The sequence below is a fragment of the Schistocerca gregaria genome, unplaced genomic scaffold (genome assembly GCF_023897955.1).
Source record: "Schistocerca gregaria isolate iqSchGreg1 unplaced genomic scaffold, iqSchGreg1.2 ptg000483l, whole genome shotgun sequence".
NCBI lineage: Eukaryota > Metazoa > Arthropoda > Insecta > Orthoptera > Acrididae > Schistocerca > Schistocerca gregaria.
The window spans coordinates 1340001-1347500 of NW_026061892.1; the positions used below are offsets into that span (position 1 = coordinate 1340001).

Genomic DNA, 7500 nt, shown 5'->3' on the forward strand with positions numbered 1-7500 from the left:
CCATGAGCGTCGATTCGGGCGCCTTAACTCGGCGTTTGGTTCATCCCACAGCGCCAGTTCTGCTTACCAAAAGTGGCCCACTTGGCACTCCGATCCGAGTCGTTTGCTCGCGGCTTCAGCATATCAAGCAAGCCGGAGATCTCACCCATTTAAAGTTTGAGAATAGGTTGAGGTCGTTTCGGCCCCAAGGCCTCTAATCATTCGCTTTACCGGATGAGACTCGTACGAGCACCAGCTATCCTGAGGGAAACTTCGCAGGGAACCAGCTACTAGATGGTTCGATTAGTCTTTCGCCCCTATACCCAGCTCCGACGATCGATTTGCACGTCAGAATCGCTACGGACCTCCATCAGGGTTTCCCCTGACTTCGTCCTGGCCAGGCATAGTTCACCATCTTTCGGGTCCCAACGTGTACGCTCTAGGTGCGCCTCACCTCGCAATGAGGACGAGACGCCCCGGGAGTGCGGAGGCCGCCGCCCCGTGAAGGGCGGGGAAGCCCCATCCTCCCTCGGCCCGCGCAAGGCGAGACCTTCACTTTCATTACGCCTTTAGGTTTCGTACAGCCCAATGACTCGCGCACATGTTAGACTCCTTGGTCCGTGTTTCAAGACGGGTCGTGAAATTGTCCAAAGCTGAAGCGCCGCTGACGGGAGCGATTATTCCGCCCGAGAGCATCCCGAGCCAACAGCGGCGCGGGTCCGGGGCCGGGCCAGGTAGGTCCGTCATCCGGGAAGAACCGCGCGCGCTTGCCGGGAGCCCGAGCGCCCAAAGGGGCGAATCGACTCCTCCAGATATACCGCCGAGCAGCCAGCCAGGACACCGGGGCTCTGCCCAACAGACGCGAACCGAGGCCCGCGGAAGGACAGGCTGCGCACCCGGGCCGTAGGCCGGCACCCAGCGGGTCGCGACGTCCTACTAGGGGAGAAGTGCGGCCCACCGCACACCGGAACGGCCCCACCCCGCGGCGAGTGGAAAGGCAACCGGACACGACCCCGCCGCGGATTGCTCCGCGCGGGCGGCCGGCCCCATCTGCCGAGGGCGGGGGCCAGTGGCCGGATGGGCGTGAATCTCACCCGTTCGACCTTTCGGACTTCTCACGTTTACCCCAGAACGGTTTCACGTACTTTTGAACTCTCTCTTCAAAGTTCTTTTCAACTTTCCCTCACGGTACTTGTTCGCTATCGGTCTCGTGGTCATATTTAGTCTCAGATGGAGTTTACCACCCACTTGGAGCTGCACTCTCAAGCAACCCGACTCGAAGGAGAGGTCCCGCCGACGCTCGCACCGGCCGCTACGGGCCTGGCACCCTCTACGGGCCGTGGCCTCATTCAAGTTGGACTTGGGCTCGGCGCGAGGCGTCGGGGTAGTGGACCCTCCCAAACACCACATGCCACGACAGGCGGCAGCCTGCGGGGTTCGGTGCTGGACTCTTCCCTGTTCGCTCGCCGCTACTGGGGGAATCCTTGTTAGTTTCTTTTCCTCCGCTTAGTAATATGCTTAAATTCAGCGGGTAGTCTCGCCTGCTCTGAGGTCGTTGTACGAGGTGTCGCACGCCACACCGCCAGCCGGCTGTGCACGCTACCGAGAAAGTACCGGTATGCGAACCGCCAGGCGACGGGCGCGCATCGCACGTTTAAGGAGACGCGGCCGGCCACACAGGCGACCACGACACTCCCACGTCTCCGAAGCGGGACAAACGCCGCGCGCTTCAGTATACGTAGCCGACCCTCAGCCAGACGTGGCCCGGGAACGGAATCCATGGACCGCAATGTGCGTTCGAAACGTCGATGTTCATGTGTCCTGCAGTTCACATGTCGACGCGCAATTTGCTGCGTTCTTCATCGACCCACGAGCCGAGTGATCCACCGTCCTGGGTGATCTTTTCCTTTTCAGTCTCCCACTGTCTCTTTCAAGACAGTAGCATTTGCGGGACTGAGGCGTCTGACGGCCCCTGTTCCACTATTTTTTTTGTGTCCAACGGCCTCACAGCCGATGGGCGTCGTACGGCTCCACACCGGAGCGGACAGGCACTCGGGCGAACGTCATTCAAAACCGGCGCCAGGCGCCAGGTACCGCAGGCCAGCCGCTCCAGAGCTTCAGCGCTCGTACCACACAACAACAACAACAACACTTCCGCTAGTTTTGAGAGGCACGCGTGGTTCCGCACGCGGCGCACGGCCACTGCCGTACAGGTAGCGTGTTGCGCGACACGACACGCACATCGAAAGACATGCAGTCTAGTCGGTAATGATCCTTCCGCAGGTTCACCTACGGAAACCTTGTTACGACTTTTACTTCCTCTAAATGATCAAGTTTGGTCATCTTTCCGGTAGCATCGGCAACGACAGAGTCGATGCTGCGTACCAGTCCGAAGACCTCACTAAATCATTCAATCGGTAGTAGCGACGGGCGGTGTGTACAAAGGGCAGGGACGTAATCAACGCGAGCTTATGACTCGCGCTTACTGGGAATTCCTCGTTCATGGGGAACAATTGCAAGCCCCAATCCCTAGCACGAAGGAGGTTCAGCGGGTTACCCCGACCTTTCGGCCTAGGAAGACACGCTGATTCCTTCAGTGTAGCGCGCGTGCGGCCCAGAACATCTAAGGGCATCACAGACCTGTTATTGCTCAATCTCGTGCGGCTAGAAGCCGCCTGGCCCTCTAAGAAGAAAAGTAATCGCTGACAGCACGAAGGATGTCACGCGACTAGTTAGCAGGCTAGAGTCTCGTTCGTTATCGGAATTAACCAGACAAATCGCTCCACCAACTAAGAACGGCCATGCACCACCACCCACCGAATCAAGAAAGAGCTATCAATCTGTCAATCCTTCCGGTGTCCGGGCCTGGTGAGGTTTCCCGTGTTGAGTCAAATTAAGCCGCAGGCTCCACTCCTGGTGGTGCCCTTCCGTCAATTCCTTTAAGTTTCAGCTTTGCAACCATACTTCCCCCGGAACCCAAAAGCTTTGGTTTCCCGGAGGCTGCCCGCCGAGTCATCGGAGGAACTGCGGCGGATCGCTGGCTGGCATCGTTTATGGTTAGAACTAGGGCGGTATCTGATCGCCTTCGAACCTCTAACCTTCGTTCTTGATTAATGAAAACATACTTGGCAAATGCTTTCGCTTCTGTTCGTCTTGCGACGATCCAAGAATTTCACCTCTAACGTCGCAATACGAATGCCCCCGCCTGTCCCTATTAATCATTACCTCGGGTTCCGAAAACCAACAAAATAGAACCGAGGTCCTATTCCATTATTCCATGCACACAGTATTCAGGCGGGCTTGCCTGCTTTAAGCACTCTAATTTGTTCAAAGTAAACGTGCCGGCCCACCGAGACACTCAACAAAGAGCACCCTGGTAGGATTTAAACGGGGTCCGCCTCGGGACGCGAAAGCACCCCTTCGGCTCGCCCCACCGGCAGGACGTCCCACGATACATGCCAGTTAAACACCGACGGGCGGTGAACCAACAGCGTGGGACACAAATCCAACTACGAGCTTTTTAACCGCAACAACTTTAATATACGCTATTGGAGCTGGAATTACCGCGGCTGCTGGCACCAGACTTGCCCTCCAATAGATACTCGTTAAAGGATTTAAAGTGTACTCATTCCGATTACGGGGCCTCGGATGAGTCCCGTATCGTTATTTTTCGTCACTACCTCCCCGTGCCGGGAGTGGGTAATTTGCGCGCCTGCTGCCTTCCTTGGATGTGGTAGCCGTTTCTCAGGCTCCCTCTCCGGAATCGAACCCTGATTCCCCGTTACCCGTTACAACCATGGCAGGCGCAGAACCTACCATCGACAGTTGATAAGGCAGACATTTGAAAGATGCGTCGCCGGTACGAGGACCGTGCGATCAGCCCAAAGTTATTCAGAGTCACCAAGGCAAACGGACCAGACAAGCCAATCCGATTGGTTTTGATCTAATAAAAGCGTCCCTTCCATCTCTGGTCGGGACTCTGTTTGCATGTATTAGCTCTAGAATTACCACAGTTATCCAAGTAACGTGGGTACGATCTAAGGAACCATAACTGATTTAATGAGCCATTCGCGGTTTCACCTTAATGCGGCTTGTACTGAGACATGCATGGCTTAATCTTTGAGACAAGCATATGACTACTGGCAGGATCAACCAGGGAGCTGCGTCAACTAGAGCTGAGCAGCCGGCCGCCCGGGAGTGTGTCCCGGGGGCCCGCGCGAACACGCAAGCGTCCGCTCAATTATTCTGCAAACAGGAGGAGGCCGAGCTCCCCTGCACGATACACCTCGAAACCCTCTCAGGTCCCGGCGGCGCGCAGCGCCGTCCTAGGTACTTGGTCGGTTTCGAGAGAGGCGCAATCGCCCGGAGTTAGGCGAGTAGACGGTTTTAGTGAGAACACCCTTGCTCCCAACTGAGCTTGCCGCTGCCGACAGAGGCCCGGGAGCGTGCTGTCGTGGCATTGCCGGCGGGAGACAACACGCGCCACCTATGGTGACCGGCAGCTCCAACGCCAGCGCCACACAAGGGCAAAGCCCCACTTGGGTGCAGAAGCGAACTCTCCCAGCACAGCGCACGCGCCAACACGTCCGCACAACTGCGATACAAACCACCTGCGAGAACCGCTGGGGCGACCGAGCAGCAGACGGCGTCGCGGCGCCGAGTGCCAGGCGGCGGCGCATCCTCAACGCACACAGTCCTCAATCAGACCAGCACACTGCAGATGTCCACCGCGCTTCGCACCGGGCTCGGCTGAACCAACTTTGGCCGCCAGGCGCCGCGTGCAGGGTGCGCCGCAGCGTAGCTGCGCCGCCTGCCGGGCCCGTCGGCTGGCGCTCCTGCCACTCGGCGCCCCCCACCAGCCGCCTGTTGCGCGTGCGCCCACGCAGCGCGAGGCCAACACGCCGGGCGGCCCCCCTTCACCGGCCGGGAACAGTCCCACCAAGCCACCGCCGCGTATCGCTTCATACCCACATGGGCCTAGTCACGTGTGTGGATGTGGCGGGTACCGCTGAAACAACCGGTTAATAGCTGTACCGATCGGCGCCATCACAGATTCACCTCCAGCGTGAACAACCGCTCAACAACGGATTTCCAGTTCATTTGCGTATCTTGGGCAGTAAACGTAGATGTCCACCTACATTTGCGAATTCAACAATTCTTGCATGCCAGGATGTCATGTGTCACGACACGCTACATCAGACCACATACACACTGCGACATGTGCAGAAGAGAACACGTGGAAGGTGGCCCGCGCACGTATGCGATGTCCCTTCCGCGATCCACTGTCAACCGGCATCTGCGGCATGTCCCAGATATGGAACGCGGTCCACCAGGGTAGCACTTTGTGTGAGGCAATACGACAAAGTCGGAATACACGCGTCACTACATCAGACGGCTCACGCTGACCTGACCTGACTCACCGCACCACCACCCCCAGCGACCCAGGGTGACATACAATGCGTTCGTACGTTCCTCCCACACGCCTCTACGGCGTACCACAGTGCAACCTAGCTGTTATTGGGAGACGAGACAAGTAGCATCGAGCACAACATATGGAAATTGAGATTCGACACCGTTGGGCACAGCCAGCGTACGGTCACACGTATCACACTACTTCACTCTGTACGTAACGACCGATGATCGGTACAGCGTGTGGGTTACGCGTACGACATCAGCGGACAATGGACACAGACCATACCACGACGTACACTGAGGGCGTCGACATCTGAATGCAACTGAACAGCTGCGAGGCTCATTTAACACTCAAACGCCAGACCGACCAGCTTGAGAGGACAGAGACACAAAGAGGGGGACAGAGGGAGGGGGGGGGGCGATATAGTCCTATTGCAGTACAATTGACAGTGGATAGCGGGAATATGTGGAAAGTAAGCAACACTCGCAAGACATCTACATGAGGATAACAACGACACCAGAGATTCCGAGCAGTGAACTATGTTAGGCAAAGGGACAACGTGGGTTAGGTTAAGGGACAACGTGGGTTAGGTTAAGGGACAACGTGGGTTAGGTTAAGGGACAACGTGGGTTAGGTTAAGGGACAACGTGGGTTAGGTTAAGGGACAACGTGGGTTAGGTTAAGGGACAACGTGGGTTAGGTTAAGGGACAACGTGGGTTAGGTTAAGGGACAACGTGGGTTAGGTTAAGGGACAACGTGGGTTAGGTTAAGGGACAACGTGGGTTAGGTTAAGGGACAACGTGGGTTAGGTTAAGGGACAACGTGGGTTAGGTTAAGGGACAACGTGGGTTAGGTTAAGGGACAACTTGAGTTAGGTTAAGGGACAACTTGAGTTAGGTTAAGGGACAACTTGAGTTAGGTTAAGGGACAACTTGAGTTAGGTTAAGGGACAACTTGAGTTAGGTTAAGGGACAACTTGAGTTAGGTTAAGGGACAACTTGAGTTAGGTTAAGGGACAACTTGAGTTAGGTTAAGGGACAACTTGAGTTAGGTTAAGGGACAACTTGAGTTAGGTTAAGGGATAATGTGGTACAACCACAGTTAGGTTAAGCGATAATGTGGTACAACCACAGTTAGGTTAAGCGATAATGTGGTACAGCCACAGTTAGGTTAAGCGATAATCTGGTACAGCCACAGTTAGGTTAAGCGATAATCTGGTACAGCCACAGTTAGGTTAAGCGATAATCTGGTACAGCCACAGTTAGGTTAAGCGATAATCTGGTACAGCCACAGTTAGGTTAAGCGATAATCTGGTACAGCCACAGTTAGGTTAAGCGATAATCTGGTACAGCCACAGTTAGGTTAAGCGATAATCTGGTACAGCCACAGTTAGGTTAAGCGATAATCTGGTACAGCCACAGTTAGGTTAAGCGATAATCTGGTACAGCCACAGTTAGGTTAAGCGATAATCTGGTACAGCCACAGTTAGGTTAAGCGATAAAGTTGGTTAAATTTGGTATTGTGTGGGAAGGGGGGCAGAGAGAGGGGGGGGGGTGGATAGTGGTGGCAGTACGCGGATGCCTGAGTCACCGTCAGATACGTCACGTCGGTTCGATGCTTGTAGCAAGAGGCTGGCGGATCTGTGTCTCTCACTTCTGCAATTTTTCATGTGGTATAACACGAGGGCGGGGGGTGATATTTGGTGCCCCTCTGTGTAGGATGTGTGTTGGTTTATCTGAGCAATGGTAGTTGTCGGAGGAGTGGGGTATTGTGCTTTTATAGGTGGACCTACTGCTCTGGTTATCATAGTGTCGACGGTGCAATGTCGCAGAGAGGATGCACTCGACATTGTCGCATTCCAGATGTTTACGTATTGTGTGTCTCCGTTGCAGGCCGAGAGTGGTGCATGTTCGAGTGTGTGGCTGACGTGCGATTCACGTTGTGTGCCCAGTCTTACAGCACGTATAGGGACATTCGCATAAATCATCTATATGTGGCCTTGCATCATTTACTAAGCAGTGCCGTGAGACGACCGAACTATTAGGAAAGTACTGATGTACCGCATAATGTTTACCTTCCACCACACGGCGAGTATCGACTCTGCCCA

The 7500-nt window shown here is 55.3% G+C and overlaps 3 non-coding genes across 3 annotated transcripts in view; all 3 read right to left on the reverse strand.

Annotated features, from left to right (window-relative positions):
• The window catches only part of LOC126313574 (large subunit ribosomal RNA), a 4222-nt gene extending 2688 nt beyond the window's left edge, over positions 1–1534 (reverse strand). The window contains exon 1 of the ribosomal RNA XR_007555254.1: positions 1–1534. This exon is cut by the window's left edge and continues 2688 nt beyond it. This is a non-coding gene — a ribosomal RNA (large subunit ribosomal RNA).
• A 188-nt stretch (positions 1535–1722) lies between these two features.
• LOC126313624 (5.8S ribosomal RNA) lies at positions 1723–1877 on the reverse strand. The gene has a single exon (XR_007555274.1). It is a non-coding gene; the product is annotated as a 5.8S ribosomal RNA (ribosomal RNA).
• A 368-nt stretch (positions 1878–2245) lies between these two features.
• On the reverse strand, positions 2246–4138 carry LOC126313522 (small subunit ribosomal RNA). The gene has a single exon (XR_007555208.1). It is a non-coding gene; the product is annotated as a small subunit ribosomal RNA (ribosomal RNA).
• Positions 4139–7500: the final 3362 nt, after the last annotated feature.